We start from the raw sequence: 26,585 nt of genomic DNA, 5'->3' as shown, positions 1-26,585 counted from the left end.
CAAAATATGAGGCACACACTTTGTGTAGTTGAGGAGCGTTGGGGTTTATTTAAAATAAAGAAATCGCCTAAAGGAGCGCCGGGCGTCTTACGGATCGCGCTCCGATCGCTCGCACATGCACACTGCCCTTCCCGCGTATGGCACATCATTCGCGGTCTCGTCCTTGCTTGTCGCGTCATCACGTGCTCGCAAGGACTAGACCACTACACTACAGAGCTCAAAAGTATTTCCACAAGAAATGCTCAAAACACTCAAACGAGTCAGGCAGAGCAGCGATAATAGCGAAAATGCTATTCTCCTGAGGAAACTTCTTCAGAATTAGTCATGCGCAAAACAAAACACTGCCTCACGCCATGAATCTACAGTTGAAGTGCGCAGCATGCATAGAGCGCGTGTGTGAAGTACACTAATCTTCAACTGGGGGCCAAACATTACAGTGCTGACTGGGAACAGCACAGATGGCACCTGGCATCTTGGAATACCCCAGAGAACTGAAATGAGCATACTTAGTAAACAAGTGAATAGGCCTTCTAGAAATAATACTGTGTCTCTTGTTTAATGAGCAATTAATCAATATCTTCTTTCTTAGACCATAGAGTGCCTGATAAAGCCTAAATCGAGATTTACATTTACCAGTCCTGAAAGTACCGCCCACCAAAGACCCCTGTCCTCCCACCTTAGGCTTCTTGGGTTGGGACTTGTGAAATTCTAGAATCGGTCTAGGGGCATTAAAATTTGTACTGGGCTCTCAGGAACTTTCCTCTGGACCAAAAGCCTTCCAGGCTAAAAGGTAATATAACTTCCTGTTCCTTACTTTAGAATCTAAGAATTGTTTTACTTCGAATTCTTCTTCTGACTGGAACTTAACTGGGGCCGGTGGAAGGACCTTTTAATCAAAGACACATGGAGCACAGGGTGTATTCCTAAAATTGAAGGGAGTTGAATCTTCACACTGACTGGGTTAACCATCTTCTCTACCTGAAAAGGCCCCAAAAATCGAGGATGGAATTTCCTGATCTCTTTTAATCGCATGTTAATGTTAATGAAATGTATACAGAGCACTGTTACCCAGGGGGTGTCCTGGAGCTAGGTGTATCTCCTGTGGCAAAAAATGGAAGAAGTTTATTGAGCAAAGAGCCAGGTCTCTAGCTCTTCCTGAAAGCTGGGAGGTTCATGATATTTCTTAAGTGAAACGGCAGTTCGTTCCAGGCTTTTGCCGCACCGTATATAAAACTTCTGCCTCCCCATCGAAATTTGTTTATGCGTGGCACTGACTCCTGTCTGGCCGCTAACAAACTAAATGGTCTTTTTGGTGCATATCAGCAGAAATGCTGTTTTAAAAAGTCAGGTCCTGAACCCTGCAGCGCCTTAAAAACCAGACGAAGGGCTTTGAAGCAAACTTGGTTCCTTGCCGGAAGCCGGTGCAGTTTCTTTATTTCCCTGGCAATAGGTGCAAACCAAGGGGTGCCCAGAACCAATCTGGCTGCTGCATTCTGCAGTATTTGAAGTTTATTCAGGAGCCTTGTTGACCATTGAGGTACAGACTGTTACAGTAGTCCAATCTCGACATTGCAAGAGTTGTGACCACTGTTAGCCGGCTGCTCGAAGTCCGGAAGGGCAATCTTTTCCTGATTGTTTTGATCACATAAAAGGTTTTAGATGCCTCTGAGTTAACCTGATGACTAAAAGTTAGACTATTATCACACCCAGGTTTTTCACCTTATTGGTGGGCATGGGAAGAGATCCTATCGACTCTGGCCACAAATTTAGAGTCCAGAAGTCAATATTGTTACCAAACAATATGACCTCAGTTTTACCAGTGTTGAGTTTTAGGCAGTCCTCTGCCATCCAACTCCCCACTGATAACATACAGTTTTGGAATTGGTTGTCTAAACCTGTCTCTTCGCCGGTAGCGGGGACACCACAATTTGGGTGCCATCTGCATATGATGTGAGGCCAAAACCAAATTCCCTTTCAATAGGCGCCAGAGAGGAAACGTACATACTAAAAAGCATGAGGCTAAGGGAAGATCCCTGTGGAACCCCACAGGGCAGTGCAAAAGTAAGCATGGGCAAATTTTGCGAATTCGCGGTTCAAGAATCTGCGTATTCAAGAATTCGCAATCCGCAAAATCCGCGAACTCTCGCGAATTTGCAGATTTGTTCTTTTTTTTGTGTTCGCAAGGGTTTCTGCCAGTTCGCAAGGGTTTTGTACCAGTTCACAAATACAAACTTACTTGTTGGGTCGCAACGGTCGTGACTATGTTGTTTCTACGTCTGGTTCATCACAGCACCCTCTGTTTCACCACTGCCACCCTCTGGTTCACCCATGCCACCCTCTGGTACATCACTGCCACCCTCTGGTACATCACTGCCACCCTCTGGTTCATCACTGTAGATTATGGGAGGAAAAGGCAGCACACCTGCCCTGCTTCTACTGACATGAATTAATTTGGGGTTGATTAATGTGTCACTGAGTCTGACACCTGCTTCCTTATCTGTAATTGCTTTCTGTTGTAGTACAATTTTTTTTCACAGGACCTTTGTGGCCTACTTGTAGCTATTCTTTGAGCCTGCTGTGAGGGTCAGAGCAGGGTCATAGAATAGTTGCAAGTAGGAATCTGAACTCTAGAGGGGGGCCCCAGGAAGCACTACAGGGAATGGTTACTAATGATGAGGTTGAACTTTTGCACCTGCTGAGTGCTTTCAGTTTTGCAAAAATCGTTTTTCTGCAATTTCGCGGGATTCGCGGGGCGCAAATTTCCGCGAGATCGAATTCGGAAGCCGCAAATTCGTGCGAATATGCGTTTTGTTTTTTTGCCCCCTGTTAGTTCGCAAGGTTTTGTGCCTTTTAGCGAGCCGCTTGTAGCGCAAAGGCGCAAAGTTACCCTCACGGTCGTTCACGGGCATGGCTGTTTTGTTTGCGTGATGTATTTCCGTTTCCGGGCGCTATGTGCAAAGTGTGCGGCTCGCTAGTACAAGTTTGCCTGTGATCGCGAGGAAAATCTTGCATGAACTTACCCACGTGGTCATGAACGGGCGCTGCCATCTTGTTTTTCATTCATTGCTATGGTTCTGGGCATGCTTTCTGTATCCTCTGTTAATCTCTGCCATCCTTTGCTTGTTTGAAGCTTTTTTTTATCTATTTTACTTATTATCTATCCCTCTATTTTTCTAGCTCTATATTTTTGTGTTTTCTGCTACTTTTGGTTAAAGTTAAACTACTTTTTTAAACTCTTTTCTTCTCTTCTTCCCTATTCTATTTCTTCTTTATTATTTAACTTCCTTTCTGCCCAGACCATGGTAAAGGGAGCCGGGAAGCAGCCTAAGAAGGGGAAGGGTCCCGCACCCCGTGCCCGGCTCCCGTGCGGGCGTTTGAAGGGGGAGACAGTCACAGCCCAGATCTTTAGCGCTGAAGAGGTGGCTGCACTAGTGTTTTATGTCCAGCGCCGCCTCCCCGGGACCATCATGGCAGGCGGCAAGATTGCTAGCGGCTACGGGATCCGGGAGCGCCGGAAGCGGTGGGAGAAGGTGTGCCGGGCCATGTACCAACACTCTCGGGTCCGGCGCACCTACAACCAGGCCACCCACCGTTGGACGGATCTTCTGGACCGGGAACACGACTTGATCGACCTGCTCGGCCTCGAGATCCCCGGGCTTGGTGAGTAGTAGTAGCTATTTCTTCACTACTCTGTTTTCTCTTGCTCTGTGTGTTATTATATTGCAAATTTTTGTTTTTTACCAAGAGCAATAATGCTGCTGATTACATTGTAGGTACATTATATTTCAAAATCTTCTGTGCATTTCAGGTGCACTGCTCTCCTTCTCAGTAGCGTTGCTACTATGCTTATTTGTTTTCGATTTTGTGTTCATTTCATTGGCCTGAGAAATTATGTATGAGTGTAGTTTAAAGAACTGCGTAATGCTAGACACTAAGGGTCAGATTTTTAAATACCGGCGCATTCCTGCAAAGTAGCAGGGATGCGCCAGTAATTGTGCGCCACGCCACCACCACCCATGGTGGGCCGTATTTACAATGCGGCGCACCATGGGCGCAAAACGTCACCGAAGCGTTACGCATCTGTGCCGTAAAGGCGGCGCATTGCTGGAGTTGCGTCACAACGATGGCGCTGCTCCAGCAATGCTCTGGGGTGCCCTATCTCCCCAATGCTGCATCAAGCCGTACGTCTGCTTCAAGCAGGCGCAGGGTTTGAGTCACGCATCATTGTCCTAAAAGTGACTGATTGAAATATTGTAGATTTCCCTCAGCCACTTTTAGGATGCGTTCCTGCGCAGGAACGCCCTCCCTTGCGCCGGACCGCCCCCTGATGGCGCACCATGGCGCCTCTTTAGTTCTGCTGCTGCGTCACAAAAGTCACGCAAAAAACGGAGCAAAAGAGCCGCAAGGGACTTGTAAATCTGCCCCTACAGACTCAAGTCCAGTCCTTCCTTTGTACACCTGGCAATAAGAAGAAATAGTGGTAGTGGATTGATAGTTTGAGTATTTTAATGACTGGTTAATGTAGTAGGAAACTTTTTAGTGTTGTCGCTGATCTGCAATCACGATGGAGTTTGTCTGTCACTTTGCGTGCTGCGGACTGCTGCCAGCTAGTACTAGGCAAACCTTTTTAGTAGTTTGTTTAGTGAGTTACATAACTTTCCAAGTCGACGGTCCTCAAATCAAGCAATACTAATATCGTAGTAGACCACATGAGATAGGTCAATATATCCCGTGGAATGGTTGTCTATTTGCTATTTCACCAAAATATTTTGTTATTGTTCTTTTGTAATGTTTGATTTGGTTGACAACAATCATCCATGTTTTTGGGTCTTTCTTTATTTCATGTTGTACATCAGCTCCCCCCCAGGGGCAAGAGGACATTGGAGGAGGCTGCTGCTGCTGAACAAGGCCAGGATCGGTCAGGCGAAGGCTTCTTTGCTGGCCCCGGTAAGTTTTAATTTTAATATCGAGTACCTATTTTTTCCTAGCGTTCCTCATTTGATTTTTTCTAAATCGTCTTTGATCTTCTTGTAGACTGTATCTAAATTCTTATCCTGCCTCGACTATGACTCCCTGCGGTATTACTAGATTATTCTTATTAGTCTGTCTGTGTGGCTAACTAAGATTGCACATTTGGCAAAAGGTGTTAAACGAAACTCCCATTCTCGTCAGCAATAGCTCTATGCACTGAGTGCAGTCCTCTGGGATTGTCCATAATGTCTTTTCAAGTCTTCTAAATGTTTATGCTTTGACAATTACCAACAATAAAAAGTTGAATGACCACCAAGAAAGAATAAAATACTACTTTTCTTTTGGTTTGGATAGGAGGACAATCCATACTACCTCTGTTGCAGGGACAAATCTGCACAAACAGAACTATGGACACTAAATAGGGCATTGTTTATCAATTATAATAGGCGCAGGTAGACTTTCCACATACCTCAGTGATATCAGTCTTTGAAGAACCCCCAATCTCCTTACTGAATAGATAGTGTGGCAGACTCATCTAGCTCCCGAATTCATCGATGATTGATCCCCAATGATGATTATCCAACGCAGGACTAGAGAACGGAGTCAGAGTGCAAAAGTGTCAGAGGCACGGACTCATGCTTGCAAATTGCAAAACCTTTTGCTCATTCACTCTTGACCAAAAACCACAGAGTCTATTTAAGTTTTAAAGCTTTATTAAAAGTAAAAATAGTTATTAAAATCAAGCTTGTCATAAAACATAAACGGTTGATTAAAAATGGAAAAGTGCTTATAGTGATTTATTTCACACATTTACTGTGGGCGAGCTGAGCCCTCACCTGGTTTGAACTTTAATTTTTCTATTTGGTGCTGAATCGTTGGTCCCTCTGTCCTAGTGATGATGATTTGTTCTTAGAAGTGAAGCTTCTGTCTGTTATGAGAAAAATGGTGCGTGTTGAAAAGCAAGCATTCATCAGTTGTGCCAAAAAGTGCAGCAAGACCACATCCTTCCCTGAAAAAAGGAACATTTTTACTTTAGAGTAGACAGTCACAAATTACTAGATTGGTTTCTGTATTCACATTTCTTAATTCCTTGACAAAATACTAGTGAGTGGTGTATGTCTATGACATCTTACATTCTTAAATGTACTTTGTAGGTGGAACATCTGGTGCTGGGCCCAGCGCTGAGGTGGAGGAGGAAAGCTCTGGGGAGGAGGCGGTGCAAGTGCCGGACCAAACTGCTGTGCGGGTTGCCACGGTAGTGGCGAGCAGTGGTAAGCACTTATATTCCTTACTTATTGAGATTGTAGACTGCATAGTGTGCTCCCCGTGAGAAAAAGTAAGGTTTGTCCAGATGAGAGACATGAAGAAGAATGATTGACATATAGTTTAAATGGATGGATGCCTGGATCATGGTACTATCTGACTCTTAGATAGCATATGTGTATCTAGAGAGAGTAGACGGTCACTGGATGAATTAATTGTTACTTTGTAGAGCATGTAACACCGCACCCACATGTCCGTCCCAGTGTAGGAAAGGCAAGGAAAAGAAGTTGTAATTTTGTCAGAATACAACCATGAATAGTAGCAGTAGTTTGTATTGCAAGCACAGCATATATCCGGCTATTACGATGGCCACTCACTACCTCTGTTAATAAGTTTAGTAGAACTCGGTCATTCATGTGTGGATGTATCACTGTTCACTAAATAAAAAGCAAAACACCTAAAGTCATCCCATATGTAAGCAAGTACATACCATGTGCAGTGATAGATAATCAGATTATTTATCTTCTTCATTTTCCTTTTCTAGTATTCATTGGCACTGTAAGGTGAAAGTTAAATTAATTAAGCAGTAGCCCTTGTAACAGAGTATTATCAGTGCCACCCATAATTGAAAAGTAAGAGCATCACCACCTGCATGTACTGGACTGGTACAGTAACGCAAGTCTGTCTCACTCATCATGGCGGGCGTCTGTTTTTCTCGGGTACAAGTTGACTGCGCTGGCATTTTGCCGGCTTGCTGAAGTTAATGTACCAATTTTGCTAAACAAGAGAGAAGAAGAAGAATAAGACTGATGTACTGTCATAGTCGACTCTAATGGAGTGAGTCCATAGTGCTCGTAGAATTGATTCCTTAAACTCCCACTAATGTTAGAGCAAGGATGAAGAAGTGGGAGTTTAGATAGGTACTGGCCACACTAGTTATGTACTGCGCTTGCAAGTTGCTAGTTCTACTGTGACACAACCTTCTGCTGAATCATTTTGTGTTAATCTTAAAGAGCATTTGTTACAGACTATGTCTTTATTTCTTCACATAGATGCTCCTTCCAAACCAACACGGAAGGAGCTGGCTAAAAGGGCCCAGCAAAGGAGGCTGGAGGCCACTGTCGCCGAATATGGGCGGCTGGTGGCCCAGGAGGAGGAGGACACGCAGACTAGTATGTCAACAACATCCACGGCGACATCTGCATCCTCCTCCGCGCTCACTGGGTCAGCCAGTCAGCGCAGCAGGTCTCCAGTGGTACGGAGCTGGGGTACCGCAGCCACCCGCCACCGCCGAGCAGCATAGAAATCAGCTGCCCCCCCAGAGCAGTTGCAAAAAAAGGATGCACCGCCTTTCCCTGAGGGTTTCCTACTTCGACCAGGAGCTCCTCAACACCAAAACCCTGCTCGAGACCCTCCGCAAGGAGCATGCCGACCTGGCCCGAAAAGTCAACAGCAGCCAGCAGTTGGAGGAGACTGTCCCTTGCCCTTTTTTAAAGACTTCTGGGGGGTGGGAATTGGGAGTTGGGTTTTCTACTTTTTTGGACTTCGTTTTCAGGGACATTCGTTGGGGTTCGGGAGGGGGGGTTGGGTCTTGCGGGAGATTAATTATGTTAGGGGAATGTCTGACATAATATCGACAGACAGAATATCGACATGCAAAAATATCGGTGCAAAAATATCGACAGCAAAAATATCGGAATCCTATCTTCATAAAGGTAAGTACAAAAATATCGAAAAAATAATATCGTAGTACAAAAATATCGGAATCAAAAATATCGTTTTTTTAAATGTATTAATAATAATGTAAAAATAATTTAAAAATACATATAATTTTACAACTATTAAATAAAAATATTAAAACAAAATTAAAACTAATACATATACATTTAAAATAAATAAAACACTTAATAATTTAAAGTAATTTTAATTTTTTTCATGTAATTTATTTGATTTAATGTAATATTTTTTGTTTTTACCCTGTACGCCTGTACCCCAAAAACCCAAAACTGACCCTGAACCCTAAAAATATCCCTGTACCCCAAAAACCCAAAACTGACCCAGAACCCTAAAAATACCCCTTTACCCAAAAACTGAAAACTGACCCTGAACCCTAAAAATACCCCTTTACCCAAAAACTGAAAACTGACCCTGAACCCTAAAAATACCCCTTTACCCAAAAACTGAAAACTGACCCTAAACCCTAAAAATACCCCTTTACCCAAAAACTGAAAACTGACCCTGAACCCTAAAAATACCCCTTTACCCAAAAACTGAAAACTGACCCTAAACCCTAAAAATACCCCTTTACCCAAAAACTGAAAACTGACCCTGAACCCTAAAAATACCCCTTTACCCATGAACTGAAAACTGACCCAGAACCCTAAAAATACCCCTTTACCCAAAAACTGAAAACTGACCCTGAACCCTAAAAATATCCTTTTACCCATGAACTGAAAACTGACCCTGAACCCTAAAAATACCCCTTTACCCAAAAACTGAAAACTGACCCTGAACCCTAAAAAAAACCCTTTACCCATGAACTGAAAACTGACCCTGAACCCTAAAAATACCCCTTTACCCAAAATTAATTAATATTATTTAATTTCCAATTAATTATTAATTAACAATAACAAATAAGTAAATATATTGGCACATTTGCTGTAATTAATTAAATTTAATAATTAATATTATTTTTCCCAAATAATTAATTAAGAATAACAATAAATTATATATAAAAAAAGATTACTATAATTAATGTAATTAAATAATTAATAATAATTAATTACCAACTAATAAATAATTATAAATATGTAAAAAATTATATTAATTAATTAACTAATTAATAGAAATAATTACCAATTAATTATTAATTAAAATATGTACAAACATATATCAATTAATTAATTATTATTAATTACTTCCCACCCTATTCCCCTATAAACCCATAACCCGCTACAGAACATATTTATCAATTAATCAATTAATTAAAAATAATTAAAAATTATTTCTCAATTAATTAATTAATAATTCCTACTAATTAATAATTAATTTAACATAATTAAATTACTTCCCACCCTATTCCCCTATAAACCCACAACCCGCTACAGTAGTAAAAGACAATATTTAATTAAATTACATTAAAAATAAATAATAAAACATAATAAATACAATATAATATACACTAAATTTATTTAAAAATTGATATTAGTAACATCAAAGTTATTAATTTCGATATTATTGACATCGATATTTACAACTTCGATATTACTGATATCATACCAATATCGATATTATGACTGTCGATATTACTTACCTTCGATATTTTGTCCCATCGATATTTAAACTTCGATATTTTTGTATATCGATATTTAAAAATCGATATTTTGTCTGTGTACCATGTTAGGGATATATAAATATACTTTAAACTTTATCTTAGCATACGTGTTTTTTACTGCTTTTGAGGCTGGTCGGTGGGGGTTTAACAGTCCAGAAACGTAAGTGGCATCTTGATTCAAGTTGTGTAAGTATTAATGGCCCAAATGTTTTCAAAACTAAGTGCCTCTTAAAGAGTAAGTGAATTCAATATTTCTAGGACCGTCAGTCTCTCGTCTCTCCTAATACTCCATTATACTACCTCCCCCCAAATGCTTATCTTACCTGTAATTTGTGTTTGGAAATAGAGCTAGGCACAGGGCTGGCTGCACATGAAATGGCGATTAAGGTTGGCAATCCTGGGCGGATGAAATGTCATCATTGCGGTGGTACTTGTGGTGTTACACAGTGGCAGTTGCAGCATCTGAAAAAAAAGAAAATGAAACCTTGTTTGTCCGTACGGTAGCATTAGAATGGTACGATAGAGAATATAGCAGGTGACAGTACACTGGAACAGTGCCACAATGTAGCCTAACAAATGGTAAAGTATTGAAAGTATAACTAGTACTTGCTTTGAATTTCTTTGACATTGGCTACTACTACAAGAAATAATACTGAAGGTGAAGGACACAGCAGCGTAATAATTTGCCACGTCTAGGAGGAGGATGTTCTTGATGCCCAATCAAGTTGATGGCGCACATGAAAATCTGCTTTCATTTGCCAATAGTGACTGAGTGTCAAGCTGAGTAAGAATAGAATATATCCTCGGATTCCTTCACCAGCCTGTTGCTATGACCTTATCCTCCCCACCAAGTGTGTGGAATTATTGCTGTCATTTAGTCACACATCAATCAAAACCACACAGCCCGGGGGAAGAGGGTTAGGGTTTGGAAAATGGATGGGAATGGGTGTTTTTGGGAAAGTTTTGTTGAGAGAAGAAAAAAAAGCACAGCATGGACAAACAATAATTGAAGATAAAGAAATCTTTGGGTGCAAAGCTAACCATAAATCTTTTAAGTGACATAAAGGAAGTGCATGCACTACTGCATGCATGGTTTCTGAAAAGTAAGTAGTACTTTTGCCAACTGTGAATGAAAGAATGCGACAGTACAGGGCTGCAGTAATAATTATGCGTTTTCACTTGCCTATCTCTGCACTCAGAGAAACACTTTGTAAATTAAATTAGGTTTGAAAAATAGCAGAAGTAAAACCTATACAATGGCTGTAGGGATGAATTTAGAAGCAGAGATCAAAGAAATGCAGAGTCACACTCATAGAAGTTCACAGCAATAACATTACTTAAAAGATAATTAGAAAAGAACGGATACTGTATCCTTATGTTGTTGTAGTTGTCCTGTTGAATTTGGGAAGTTGTAAGATGCATCCAACCATTCCTCTTATTAGCGGGACTCCTCCATTCCATCTGACGCTCTGTCCATCAATGTTGGTGACCAGAAGACACCCTGTCCACTGCCTGCCTGGCGGATGCTGAATTGTGGCTCGCTAATGTGAAGCCTGACTTCATCCTTTTCCCATTGCACAGGCTGAAACCCGGCCTGTAATTATTGATGGAAAAACAGGAAGTGATATTAGAACACCACTGACAAATACATATAAGGTATGTACGCTGTGTAGTGCAAAAAGTCACACTTTGAGTTTCCTAATAGACAGTACAATATTTTTGAAAGTGCGTACTCTGTCCGAGTCTCCTTTTGAAGGACAAATAAGTATGAGTGAATTAATTTAGAGGATCTTTCCCCTCATGCTAGGTATACTATAAACTGTATTTTAGAACAAAATTAGACCTTACCAGCAGTGCTCCCAGACCCTTACTAAACCCAGTCGCAAAAATGTAGAAAACCCCCAATCAGATCTCAAAAAACGAGGCCTAGTAGAAAATGGTGACAAAACGTACTTTGAAAGTAAAGTAGGCCCAAATCCCCCCTTACCCACTGTGGATTGTATTCAAACCACTTGCAAGCAAGCAAAAGTATCCATAGCCAGCATCGCTCCAAGACTTGCAAACCCTCCCACAAACAGCCCCCCGCCCAAACACATGCAATAAAATACTGCTAACCCTAACGAGCCCTAAGTTAAGAATAGTGGCAAATGCTTTCTTTAACTAGGCCAAATCCCCCCTTTCCCACCATGGATTTTCTTCAAACCACTTGCAACCAAAATGACACATTCCCACGAGTGCTCTAAAACCCCAGAACTCAGTTGCAAAAATCTAGAACACCCCGAAATACATGCAATCCTGCTGCTAGTGCTAACCCTAACGAGCCCTAAGTTAATGTGCCAAAACACTTTTTAGCATGGATTTTCTCCAAACCTATTTTATCCAGTATTAGACTTTCCCAGCAATGCCCCAAGACCTGCCAACCCACCCACAAAAAAGCAGAACACCCCCATACAGGCAAAAAGCAAGAATGGAACATCTCATACTTAGAATATTTTCGTCCTTCTTTCAATTCTGTCCAAACGCGCTGTGCAGCTAGGCCCTAACTCCCCTTTTCCACCATGGATGTCCTGGAAAACAAATGCAATCCACATTAGACTGTGCCAGCAGTGCTCCCAGACCCCAAAACCCACACACACCAACCTAAAAGCCCGCCAAACAGCACCCCAAAGACAGGCAAGTGATCAAAAGTGCAAAATCTTTTTCTGCTCCGATTTTGTCCAAACCACTTTTATCAGGTATTAGACCTTCCCAGTAATGGCCCCAGAGCCGCCAACCCAGGCGGAAACAAGTAGAAGACCCCCAAACAGCCAAAAAGCAAAACTACAAAAATGGGGACTTTGAAATTTTCAGGCAAATTTCCAAAATCACTCCACACACTATGCCCTAACTCCCCTTTGCCACCATGGATTTTCTTCAAACCACTTGCAATCAAAAGTATCCATACCCAGCATTGCTCCCAGACCCCAAAACCCACCCCCAAACACCAGGAGCCCCCCAAACAGACCCCCAAAAACATGATAGTGAGCAAAAAGGCAAAAACTTTTTCAACTCTGATTTTCTCCAAAACACTTTTAGCCGGTATTAGACCTTCCCAGCAATGGCCCCAGACCTGTCAACTCACCCGCAAAGAAGTAGAACACCCGCACAAGTGCAGAGTCTTTCTTCATTGGGCGTAATCCAGCCATCTGCTTTGAGGGAAATAGGAGTCTGGAGGAGGAGGATAGAGGAGGATGTTCTTGTGAACTTGTTAACCTGAGGAATGCAGACTGCGGCACCTTCAAATCAATAAGCAAATAAGTGAAGACAGTTCTGCTGATGGGCTTGTTTTTGTGATTAGGTGATTAAAGTTTTTTTTATATAGATTTTGCAAAACAAAGAAAGACAGACACACAGAAATAAAAGTGAATAAGGACGAAAAAGAAAGTTATTGATTCATTGGCTCATTTTCAGGGCTCGGTGTCAGGGAAGAAGAGTTCGTCCTCATACTCTGTGAATTCTGGCGAGAGTAGGTCACCTAACAGAGAAGAACTTCCCTCATCTAAGTTGGTGTACTCCTCGTCTTCTTCCTGCATGTATTCTCGTATTTTGTAATCTGGTGGTATGAGGTGCTGTTTCATCTTGATCATTGTTAACCTCTCCACATTTTTGCAAGTTACAATGCCACCAGCAGCACTGAAAACACGTTCAGAAGACACGCTTGTGAGTGAGCAAGACAAGTAATTTAAAGCCAGGTTAGAGATCTCTGGCCACAATTCTTTTTTCCCATGACAATACGCCAATGGGTAATCATGAACATAGACCTCTGTTGAGTCATTCAGATAGTCCTGCACCATCGACTCAAGGTTCTCCACGGTTCCTCCACTTTGCTTACTTTTTTACTGGGACCTTTTGAGAAGCAAACCCAAGCTGAGTTAGCCAATCCTCTTCTTCACACAATGTTACTGTTGTTCTGGTGCAGATGATCCGGTTGCTGGTGTCTTTAACGGCTGGGAGGGAAAATCACTCACTTCTGCCACAGGTGCAGAAGTGGATTCTTTTGACTCCGGATGGCCTGCTGATGCTGATGTACTGCCTTTTCCTTCAATTTCCTGCCGTTCTCTTTCAAAATGCATGGCTGACACAGCTAGCCAACGTTTGTACTTCTGCGTCATCAAAAGGAAAGAATACTCTGCCTGCCAGTGCCTTTTTGTACTCTGGATCCAGAATAGTAGCACAAATGTAATGCTGTTCTGTGTGGATCTTTTGAAGACGTTCATCGCAAAGTAGGTGCTCTAATAATTTCTCCGCCAAATATTTTTGAAACGTAGAAGACACCGCCTTCAGTTGGTGCTCTAGCATGCGCAACAATGGGATAGCTTTTCCCAAATTACAGTCCTCCCTGCTGACTGCACGTGTGAAGACCTCAAATTGACGAAGCATGTCTGTCAGGCTTTGAACTAGCTTCCATTGCTCCGCATGTATCCTCAGGTCCTTCATAGCTGCACCCTGTGTAAAGAAATACTGATCGACTTCCGCACACTGCTCAAACAGACGCTCAAGCATGTAGAAGGTTGAGTTCCAACGTGTTGCCACCTCCTGGATGAGTGCTTTCACTGGCAGTTTACGTTGATGTAGCAGGCCCCTCAGATGCTTCCGGGCCTTAAAAGAATGGCTGAAATATGTGCACATTCTTTGGCAGGTGGTCAGTAACTCGCATACTGGACTTTCTTCACTCAAGAATTTTTTAACAACTAGGTTTAAACAGTGCACCAAAAGCTGGCACTCTAAAATAGTTACCCATATCCATGGCCTTAACTACATTGGCGCCATTATCCGTGGAAACATAACCAATCTTGCGTTTTATTGGGGACAGCCATTGAAAGACCTTTGTGTTAAACTCCTGCAAAATGTTTTCTCCTGTATGACTTTTCTCCATGCCAAACATGGCTAGTTTTGCATGTTTCCGAGCAGCTTTAAAACGTTGTCCGGGTCAACTGTAACCCCTGAAAAAGAGACCAAGTGTGCAGTGATGCACATGTAATCAGTGGCTGTGCAACTAGTCCACATGTCTGTTGTCAGATGTATAGTGTGAACAGCACTCTTCTGCAAAGCTGCCTCAATCACCTCCAGCACATCTTCATGAAATGCTGGAACCGCAACTCTGGCAAAATAGAACCGGCTAGGAACCTTCCATTTAGGGCAGAGTGTTGCCACTAATTCAAGAAAACCAACTCCTTCCACAAAAGAAAAAGGGAGAAGGTCCAGAGCCAGCATTTTAGCCAGCTTAGTGTTATACAGACGCGTCATTGGGTGGTTGCGTTCAAATGGCGCATCTGAAAACAACAAGCTTCTAATGGTGGGCTGGGCCATGATTTTACGGGATGATGATGATGATGACTTATTCGACCCAGTTACGCTCGATGATGATGAACTTTTTCGCATTGGTGTCTCATTCTCTCCCACACTCTTAGTGTGGCTCACAGGGGGTGTGCTGCTGACAGGAGTACTGGGTGTAAGTGAAGAAATGTTTGACACTTCTTCCTCCTCGTCATCATCAGATGAAACATCAACGGATATAGTTTATTGACTTGCAATTCGGGCTTCCTTGATCTCCTTTAGGTGCGCATGCCATTTGACAGTGTGCTGTCTCTCAAGATGACCTCTCTGGCCTCTGGTACCATAGTTGGTACCAAGCTTACCACGACTAACTGCAAGCTTACAAATGGTACAAATGGCTATGTTTTCCCTTGTTGTGCTAACACTAAAGAAGTCCCAAACTGCGGACTTCAAATGTCTGTGGGGGGCAAAGGAGGCGATACTGGTCATGCTAATGCCAGATGAAGTGGAGGATGTGTGTTGCCGAACTTTACTACGTTGTGCACTTGCAGCACCACTAATTGAGGAAATGGAGGTCGAGGTGGATGGAGGTCCCTTCTGGCGAGAAAATATGGAAGCGGTAGGTGGTGGTGTACTAGTTAACTGCAATGGTGGTGGTGGTCCCATTCCCAAGTCGCCAACATCACGCTCAGCAGCATTTCGGGCTAGTGTAAAAATGTCTGTTTGTTGCATGCCCGCTGAGCCTGGAGTGACGTTTATGATGACTGTGTCGTCGTCGTGAGAGTCTTCATCAGCCGGAGTATACGCCACTTCTTCTTCAGTGTCATCATCACACTCCATAAGTACGAGAGTTTCGGGGACCTTCCTTTTACGCTTAGCTACCTTTGTCAGATCATGGTTAAGGGTGAGCGCAAAATCCGTTCCACTCACGGATTTCACAGAGTTTCGGTAAATCCGCAATCCGCGAACTCCCGCAAATTTACCGAAAATCCACGAAATCCACGAGCGGCGGATTTGGGGGGCAAAAGTTCAAGCCTGTTGAACTTGTAACTATTTTAAGATGGCGCCGGCAAGCTGCCAGCGCCATCCTAAAATAGTTACTAAGTTAGCTTCAACGGGAGGCACTAATAGATAAAATAAAGCTGGGCATAATGGATGAAAGCTAGGCAAAATGGGTGTAGGCCTGAGAACACTGCCTGCCTTCAAAATGGCCCCTTGCCCCCCAGCACATGGCCAGGGCCTGCCTTTACCAGCACTCAAAATGGCCCCACCCACATGGCCAGTCGCCATCAACATCCCAAAAAATCGAAAAACACACAAAAATCAACACAATCCCATGCCATCCATGCCCTCAATGATGTTTACATTAAAGAGACCCCACAGAAAGACTCAGTCCATGCACCACTCACTACCTCTGGGCAAAAGGCCCCAACAACAGCCCAAAAATCGAAAATTCCAAAATTGTAGTTGCAGCAACTGTAATACCCCAAACAAACTTACTTGTGAAAATTCTAATCCAAAAGTGATCCAAAGAAAGTCAAAAAGGCCTCAAATCCAAATATCCAGCAGCATCCACAAAAAGTAATCCTTCCAGGTTAAGATCCAAATGAAAGTGACCAGCACATGCAGAAAGCACTGGGAGGAGCCTGCTGGACAGAAACAGGAAGTTGGAGACTGTGTTTCACTTTCTTCCTCCCACCCCCCCGCTCCCCCCAAATGGACTCCTTGCAAAAAAAAGTGCAGGCAAATGTCAACCTGAGGAGTTATTCTGATAAAAATCCTCATTTTCAGAAGGTTTATGCTGCTTGCTGGCGGATTCCTTGTGCAGAATTGCAAATTTTGCAATTTCGCAAGTGCGAGATTGTTGCTGCAATTGCGAACTCTCGCGATGCGTGTTGTACAAGGTGACAAGCCGCATTGACGCAATCGTGGTCGCCAAACTCCCGCGGGATCCCGCAGCAAGGTCCAAAATGGCGCAGCACACGCAAAATATGGAGAAAAACAACTCTGCAAACGCTGAATGACGGTAAGTGAACGCCGCGCGCTGCAATATTATATCACCAAGCAAAAAAATCCGCTGTGTGCGAATTTGTGAATTTTCGGCAAATTCGCGAGAGTTCGTGGATTGCGAATTGCCGAAAATCCGCAAATTCCGCGAGCGGAACGGATTTTACGCCCATGCTTATGCAAAAGGTTTTGATTGATGATCTCCAAGTGCCTCAATTTGACTTCTGCCTGATAAAAAGGATCTTAAAAGGCCCCAGACTTTCCCAGGGACCTCACATGCCTTTATACGGTCCATCAAAATGTCATGATGGACCGCATCAAAGGCAGTGGACAGATCCAGCAAAACCAGGGCTACCTTGCCCCCCCCTAATCTCCTCTGTGGCCTTGATGAGGGCTGTCTCTGTACTATGGCCTTTCCTAAAGCCATATTGGGAAGAGTCCAAAGCTTGTGTCTCTGTTAGAAAGGCACTAAGTTGTGTATTCATACTCTTTTCTATCAGTTTCGCTGGTTACGGAAGCCTAAAAATGGGGTGAAAATTGTTTGTATCCTTAGGGCCCAGACTGTTTTTTTTTAAATAGGGGCACAATAGAGGCTAGTTTCCAACATATAGGAAACTGTCCAGTTACAAACATGCCATTAAAAATTGATAATAGCATTGACGCAATTGTGACCGGAGCCTGCTTGGTCACTGCAACTGGACATGGGTCATAAGGTGACCCCGCTTTTGAATGTTTTCAAAGGACACTGGTGAAAAATTCTCAAAAGTCGCAGTAAGAACTGTTGTTGCCTTTGGTTCCTCCCCACTTGCATATATTCCCCTAGTGCTCGACATGCTAAAAGCGCGAAAGATGGACTCAACTTTGGTCAGGAAAAACTGGGCGATGTCTTCGCAAAGTCCCTGACTGGGCTGAACTGTGGCTGGACTCGGAGAAGCCAGATTAGAAACAGTTCTAAATAGTTCTTTAGCTGAATTCTTCCCTAAATCAAAGGGGTTTGCAAAGCACTTTTGTTTGGAAGAAAATATGAGTTGTTTGCAATTTTTCAGACTGAGCTTATACAGTGTTTTCTCCGTTTCTCTATATCCCATCATCCAGTTCTGCTCCAGCCATTTACAAACGAGGTTTTCATTTCTCAAACCCGCCGTTACCCATGGCAAAGAAAGTTGCGATCTTTTGGGGCAGAGAGTCTTAACTAGAGATAATATCTTGCAGATTTGTTCCAGCCAATTTGTATAAACCATGGAGGCTTCATCCACTCCCACTGGCAGTTGAACAGTTGTGGCAATTAGAAGCTCCTGCAGGGCTGCACCTTCTATTGTATTGCATGCTCTAGTGGCTATAGGGTCTTTTCGGCACTGCCCCATCATATGCAGCCCCATCAGGGTCAACTCGAATCGGATGGCGGCATGATCCGACCAGACGAGTAGCAGTTGTCCCATAAACTTGAGACCTGGTGATTAGAAAAAGTACCACCTAGGGTATGTCCTGCTGCATAAGTGGGCCCATTTACCAACTGCCTCAAATCAGCACCATTCATCATATCATTCAGGACGAAGGTTTCCGGATCAGTGAGTGCCTCTAAATAAAAATTAAAATCTCCAATGCGTGTATAGTCATTTGTACATAAACCTTCTTCCTGTACATTACCAAGATGGAGTTGCTGACTCCTGTAGGCCTGTACAGTAAACTTCCTTTAAAAGTATGATGATGGGATAGACTAAAATTAAAAAATAAGGCTTTACATGCTTCCATAGTGATAGGCTGAAAAACTGCCTTGATCACACCGTCATAGATCACAGCAAATCCTCCCCTTTCTTACAAGGCTTGTCTAAATTGTAATATAAAATCCCGAGAGGGGTAGCCTTCACTATGTCTGGGCCAGAGGAATTATCCATCCATGACTCTGTATTGAAGGCAATTTTAATCTCCTCTTCCTCTATAAGCCTTGCACACTCCAAACTATGCTTGACCAATGCTCCAGCATTAAGCAAAATGCATTTGAATACTTGATCAACACCTCCAACTGGCCCTGAATTCATATTGACACTTGGGGAAATGGGATGCATTATGATTTTAGGGAGGAATCTTCCACATTTGGAGAATGCTTCAGGTAAGGGAACTAGCAACGCCTCCAATGAAAGGCAAATACAATCCCTGCCCCTACCCTCACCATATAACTCCAACCGTGTCGTTCTTCCATAGTAGCTGTAGGAGGCTTACCTGGCCCAAAACTCTCAGGGGTCCTAGCGCTGAGCATGGGCCAAGCGCAGACGGGCGCAGACAGGCTTGCCTTTGGCCCACCTTTGGCGTGGCAGCAGCATGTTCGCAGCAGCCTCGTTTTTTAAACTTCAGGTTAGAGAAAGCCTCGTCCGCTAATCAAGTCCTTCCCAAGATGGCGGCCCTTCGTGAAGCAGAGCAGAATCAGCCCTCCAAACTGACCCCTAATATCAGCAATTGCGTGTAAGTAAGTGACATTACATTTAAGTTCAATAAAAAACGATTTTAAAAACAGAACTCAGTATAATTTAGCAGCTCAATTACAATGTCCAAATAACAACGCGCAAGACAGGCAATGCCTCCGTGCTCAAGCTTAAGGAGATCTAATGCTGCGCGCTCGCGCCAGCTTTGTTTTTTTAAACTTCAGGATAGGGAAAGCCTAGTCCGCTAACCAAGTCCTCCCCAAGATGGCGGCCCTCTGTGAAGCAGAGCCAAATCAGCCATCCAAACTGGCCCCTGATATCAGCAACTGTGTGTAAGTAAGTGACATTACATTGAAAATCAATAAAAAAGATTTTTTTAAAAACGTAGTATCATTTAGCAGCTCAATAACAATGTGCAAATAACAAATAGCAGGCAAGACAAGCAATGCCCCCGAGTTGTCCCAGCTCAAGCCTCAGGTGATCTAACAACGCGTGCTCGCGCCAGCCTCGTTTTTTTTAATTTCAAGTTAGGGAACTCCTAGTCTGCCAACCAAGTCCTCCCCAAGATGGCGCCCCTCCGTGAAGCAGAGCCGAATCAGCCCTCCAAACTGACCCCTGATATCAGCAATTGAGTGTGAGTGACATTACATTTAAAATCAATAAAAAACGATTTATTTATTGGATATTGCGAGAGGAGATCAAAACCACATCACCTGACTCATAACCTGGATTCTCTCTTCTCTTGTCAGTCTGCTGCTTAAAGGAACCTTTAGCTTTCACAAGATTATTGGTGGCAGTCTGATAGGCCTTTTGCAAATCCTTTACCACTACCTCCACTGTGGGAACTTCTCTCTCCTGTTTCCCAACTAACATGTTAGGGTGCCTGCCTAAGTTAAAAAAGAATGGAAACTCTGCCGCCCAAATCAAATGCGGCCATTCACCATCCTGCTCCATCAGATATAGGCGCAGGTGTTGCTCCAAATCCTGCTTTACCCTCTCAGTTTGCCTATCAGTCTCTGGATTGAAACCCATGGACAAATGAGAATCGACTCCCAATCTTTTTAAAAAGGCTCCCCAAAAATGGTAAATAAACTGGGGATCCCTATCTGAAATCACCACTTTAGGAATTCCATGTACCTTCACTATGCATTCTGAGAATAAAATAGCCAACAGTGCAGAGTTGGGAAGGGATTTGAGTGAGACGAAATGACTCATTATTGAAAAATGGTCAACTATCACCCAAATTGTGGAATAACCCTGACTGGAGGGTAAATCTATGATGAAGTCCATGAAAACTGTATGCCATGGATAGGGGTCTACAGACAAAGTCCTCAGCAAACCTTGTGGGGCCTGCCTGACTACCTTTTCCTTGACACACTGTTCACAGGATGCCAAATCACAAGTGTTCGTCACTCTTTTGTGCCTAGCCAATAGTTTATTATGACAATGTTGATTGACCTACTGTAATTCTTCATATGGATCATAAACGTTTCTTTGATAATAGAGTTGTCCATCTTTTAATTCTCTTCCAGACCCTTCCTCGATCCATTTCAACCTATCTTCATCTGAAATGTAACTCTTAAGGTTTTCCTCCAATTCGGCATACTGAATGATTCCAATGATCTTTTCTTTAAGTATGATCAATCACTCAGTAGTGAGTTCTTTACCTTCTCCTGTATCGATTCGAGACAAGGCATCCACCTTTCCATTTTTTTTTATCAGGCTTGTAGGTTAGGACAAAATTGTAGTCTGCAAAGAAAAGTCACCATCTCAATTGTCTGGGGGTAAGTGTTCTTGCAGACTTTAAAAACAGCAAATTTCTGTGATCCGTGAAGATCGTAATCTCATGCTTAGCTCCCAATAAATAATGCCTTCATTCCTGATTCATCCTTCACTGCCAATAGTTCATTGTCGCTATTGCATAGTTGACCTCTGCCTCAGTTAACTTTCTGGACTGAAGGGCCACCGGATAAAGCTGCCCAGTATTCTTGTGCCTTTGAGAATGAATTTCACCAAAAGCCGAATCGGAAGCATCAGCCTCAATAAAAAAACGACTCTTCCAAATCCGGACGCTGCAAAATTGGTGCTGTGTTAAAGGTAACTTTTAATAACTGAAAGGCGTCTTCTGTCTAAGAACTCTAAGCAAACTTCTGCTTCTTCAGTTTTAGACCTGGCATCACTGGCGTGAGTCTCCCTTCCATTTTTGATGGATTGCATCCTCTGTTTTGATATGCTTTTGCTGGTTTTATGCTTTGGGCACTGTACCACTGCTAATCAGTGCCACAGTGCAAGTGCTCTCTATGTTAAACATATGTACTAATTGGTTATTCCATGATTGGGTTATTTGATTTATCTGTCAGCCCCTAGTACAGAGCACCATGTGTCCCCGGGGCTTGTAAATCAAATGCTGCTAGTGGACTTGGCAGGTCGGGCTGGACTGTTCCCATGAGGCACAGGGTCAGACTGATTTGCATATGGGCATGTCTGATATGGGGTGGTGTGGACTGCAAAACAACGATGGATTTGGGCCCAGAAATCTGTACTGGGGTGAATGTGTGACATTATTCTGCATTCTGTCCATCAACTGTGGTTTTTGCATTTGTTGCCCCGAGTGGGATGGGTATGCTCAGACGTGAGTCCCATGCTCTCCACACCACTGGATTCAAGCAAGCCGGGCTGAAGACGGCTGGAAAGCCAGAAACCGGTCCTAGGAAGCTTGTTTCGGGTCCAGGGAAGGCATGGCTTGGCAGTTCGGGCTGGACTGTTCCCATGAGGCACAGGGTCAGACTGATTTACATATGGCCATGTCTGAACAGGGGTGGTGTGGAGTGCAAAAAAACGATGGATTTGGGCCCAGATCTCTGAACTGAGGTGAATGTGTGACATTGTTCTGCATTCTGTCCACCAACTGTGGTTTTTGCATTTGTCGTCCCGAGTGGGATGGGTATGCTCAGACTTGAGTCCCATGCTCAACACACCACTGGATTCAAGCAAGCCGGGCAGAAGACGGCTGGAATGCCAGAAACCGGTCCTCGGAAGCTTGTTTCCGGTCCAGGGAAGGCATGGCTTGGCAGTTCGGGCTGGATGGTTCCCATGAGGCAGAGGGTCAGACTGATTCGCATATGGCCATGTCTGAACTAGGGTGGGGTGGAGTGCAAAAAAACGATGGCTTTGGGCCCAGATCTCTGTACTGTGGTGAATGTGTGATATTGTTCTCCATTCTGTCCATCAACTGTGGTTTTTGCATTTGTCGCCCTAAGTGGGATGGGTATGCTCAGATGTGAGTCCCATGCTCTCCACACCACTGGATTCAAGCAAGCCGGACTGAAGACGGCTGGAATGCCAAAAACCGGTCCTCTGAAGGTTGTTTCCGGTCCAGGGAAGGCATGGCTTGGCAGTTCGGACTGGACTGTTCCCATGAGGCACAGGGTCAGACTGATTTCCATATGGCCATGTCTGAACTGGGGTGGTGTGGAGTGCAAAAAAAGATGGATTTGGGCCCAGATATCTGTACTAGGGTGAATGTGTGACATTGTTCTGCATTCTGTCCATCAACTGTGGTTTTTGCATTTGTCGCCCCGAGTGGGATGGGTATGCTCAGACGTGAGTCCCATGCTCTCCACACCACTGGATTCAAGCAAGCCAGACAGAAGACGGCTGGAATGCCATAAACCGGTCCTCGGAAGCTTGTTTCAGGTACAGGGAAGGCATGGCTTTGCAGTTCGGGCTGGGCTTTTCCCATGAGGCACAGGGTCAGACTAATTTGCATATGGCCATGTCTGCACTGGGGTGGTGTGGAGTGCAAAACAACGATGGATTTAGGCCCATATCTCTGTACTGGGGAGAATGTGTGACATTGTTCTGCATTCTGTCCATCAACTGTGGTTTTTGCATTTGTCGCCCCGAGTGGGATGGGTATGCTCAGACGTGAGTCCCATGCTCTCCACACCACTGGATTCAAGCAAGCCGGGCTGAAGACGGCTGGAATGCCAGAAACCGGTCCTCGGAAGCTTGTTTCCGGTACAGGGAAGGCATGGCTTGGCAGTTCGGACTGGACTGTTCCCATGAGGCACAGGGTCAGACTGATTTCCATATGGCCATGTCTGAACTGGGGTGGTGTGGAGTGCAAAAAAACGATGGATTTGGGCCCAGATCTCTGTACTAGGGTGAATGTGTGACATTGTTCTGCATTCTGTTCATCAACTGTGGTTTTTGCATTTGTCGCCACGAGTGGGATGGGTATGCTCAGACGTGAGTCCCATGCTCTCCACACCACTGGATTCAAGCAAGCCTGGCTGAAGACGGCTGGAAAGCCAGAAACCGGTCCTCGGAAGCTTGTTTCTGGTTCAGGGAAGGCATGGCTTGGCAGTTCGGGCTGGACTGTTCCCATGAGGCCAGGGTCAGACTGATTTACATATGGCCATATCTGAACTGGGGTGGTGTGGAGTGCAAAAAAACGATGGATTTGGCCCCAGATCTCTGTACTGGGGTGAATGTGTGACATTGTTCTGCATTCTGTCCAACAACTGGTTTTTGCATTTGTCGCCCCGAGTGGGATGGGTATGCTCAGACGTGAGTCCCATGCTCTTCGCACCACTGGATTCAAGCAAGCCGGGCTGTAGACGGCTGGAATGCCAGAAATCGGTCCTCGGAAGCTTGTTTCCAGTCCAGGGAAGGCATGGATTGGCAGTTCTGGCTGGACTATTCCCATGAGGCAGAGGGTCAGACTGATTTGCATATGGCCATGTCTGAACTGGGGTGTTGTGGAGTGCAAAAAAACGATGGATTTGGGCCAAGATCTCTGTACTGGGGTGAATGTGTGACATTGTTCTGCATTCTGTCCATCAACTGTGGTTTTTGCATTTGTCACCCCAAGTGGGATTGGAATGCTCAGAGGTGAGTCCCATGCTCTCCACACCACTGGATTCAAGCAAGCCGGGATGAAGACGGCTGGAATGTCAGAAACCGGTCCTCGGAAGCTTGTTTCCGGTCCAGGGAAGGCATGGCTTGGCAGTTCGGGCTGGATGGTTCCCATGAGGCAGAGGGTCAGACTGATTCGCATATGGCCATGTCTGAACTAGGGTGGGGTGGAGTGCAAAAAAAGGATGGATTTGGGCCCAGATCTCTGTACTGGGGTGAATGTGTGACATTGTTCTGCATTCTGTCCATCAACTGTGGTTTTTGCCCTTGGCGCCCCGAGTGGGATGGGTATACTAAGACGTGAGTCCCATGCTCTCCACACCACTGGATTCAAGCAAGCCGGGCTGAAGATGGCTGGAATGCCAGAAACCGGTCCTCGGAAGCTAGTTTCCGGTCCAAGGAAGGCATGGCTTGGCAGTTCAGGCTGGACTGTTCCCATGAGGCACAGGGTCAGATGGATTTGCATATAGCCATGTCTGAACTGGGGTGGTTTGGAGTGCAAAAAATTGATGGATTTGGGCCCAGATCTCTGTACTGGGGTGAATGTGTGACATTGTTCTGCATTCTACCCATCAACTGTGGTATTTCCATTTGTCGCCCCGAGTGGGATGGGTATGCTCAGACGTGAGTCCCATGCTCTCCACACCACTGGATTCAAGCAAGCCGGGTTAAAGACGGCTGGAATGCCAGAAACCGGTACCCAGAGGCTTGTTTCCGGTCCAGGGAAGGCATGGCTTGGCAGTTCGGGCTGGACTGTTACAATGAGGCACAGGGTCAGACTGATTTGCATATGGCCATGTCTGAACTGGGGTGGTGTGGAGTGCAAAAAAACGATGGATTTGGGGCATTTGTCGCCCCGAGTGGGATCGGTATGCTCAGACTTGAGTCCCATGCTCTCCACACCCCTGGATTCAAGCAAGCCGGGCTGAAAATGGCTGGAATGCCGGAAACCGGTCCTCGGAAGCTTGTTTCCGGTCCAGTGAAGGCATGGCTTGGCAGTTCGGGCTGGACTGTTCCCATGAGGCACAGGGTCAGACTGATTCGCATATGGCCATGTCTGAACTAGGGTGGGGTGGAGTGCAAAAAATCGATGGATTTGGGCCCAGATCTCTGTACTGGGGTGAATGTGTGACATTGTTCTGCATTCTGTCCATCAACTGTGGTTTTTGCATTTGTCGCCCGAGTGGGATTGGTATGCTCAGACGTGAGTCCCATGCTCTCCACACCACTGGATTCAAGCAAGCCAGGCTGAAGACGCCTGGAATGCCACAAACTGGTCCTCAGAAGCTTGTTTCCGGTACAGGGAAGGCATGGCTTGGCAATTCGGGCTGGGCTGTTCCCATGAGGCACAGGGTCAGACTGATTTACATATGGCCATGTCTGAACAGGGGTGGTGTGGAGTGCAAAAAAACGATGGATTTGGGCCCAGATCTCTGAACTGGGGTGAATGTGTGACATTGTTCTGCATTCTGTCCACCAACTGTGGTTTTTGCATTTGTCGTCCCGAGTGGGATGGGTATGCTCAGACTTGAGTCCCATGCTCTCCACACCACTGGATTCAAGCAAGCCGGGCAGAAGACGGCTGGAATGCCAGAAACCGGTCCTCGAAAGCTTGTTTCCGGTCCAGGGAAGGCATGGCTTGGCAGTTCGGGCTGGACGGTTCCCATGAGGCAGAGGGTCTGACTGATTCGCATATGGCCATGTCTGAACTAGGGTGGGGTGGAGTGCAAAAAAACGATGGCTTTGGGCCCAGATCTCTGTACTGGGGTGAATGTGTGATATTGTTCTGCATTCTGTCCATCAACTGTGGTTTTTGCATTTGTCGCCCTAAGTGGGATGGGTATGCTCAGACGTGAGTCCCATGCTCTCCACACCACTGGATTCAAACAAGCCGGACTGAAGACGGCTGGAATGCCAGAAACCGGTCCTCTGAAGGTTGTTTCCGGTCCAGGGAAGGCATGGCTTGGCAGTTCGGGCTGGACTGTTCCCATGAGGCACAGGGTCAGACTGATTCGCATATGGCCATGTCTGAACTAGGGTGGGGGGGAGTGCAAAAAATCGATGGCTTTGGGCTCAGATCTCTGTACTGGGGTGAACGTGTGACATTGTTCTGCATTCTGTCCATCAACTGTGGTTTTTGCAGTTGTCGCCCGAGTGGGATGGGTATGCTCAGACGTGAGTCCCATGCTCTCCACACCACTGGATTCAAGCAAGCCAGGCTGAAGACGGCTGGAATGCCATAAACCGGTCCTCGGAAGCTTGTTTCGGGTACAGGGAAGGCATGGCTTAGCAGTTCGGGCTGGGCTGTTCCCATGAGGCACCGGGTCAGACTGATTTGCATATGGCCATGTCTG

This window comes from Lissotriton vulgaris, chromosome 2_1 (genome assembly GCF_964263255.1).
Source record: "Lissotriton vulgaris chromosome 2_1, aLisVul1.2, whole genome shotgun sequence".
In the NCBI taxonomy this organism is placed as follows: Eukaryota; Metazoa; Chordata; class Amphibia; order Caudata; family Salamandridae; genus Lissotriton; species Lissotriton vulgaris.
Note: the sequence above shows the minus strand (reverse complement) of the source record.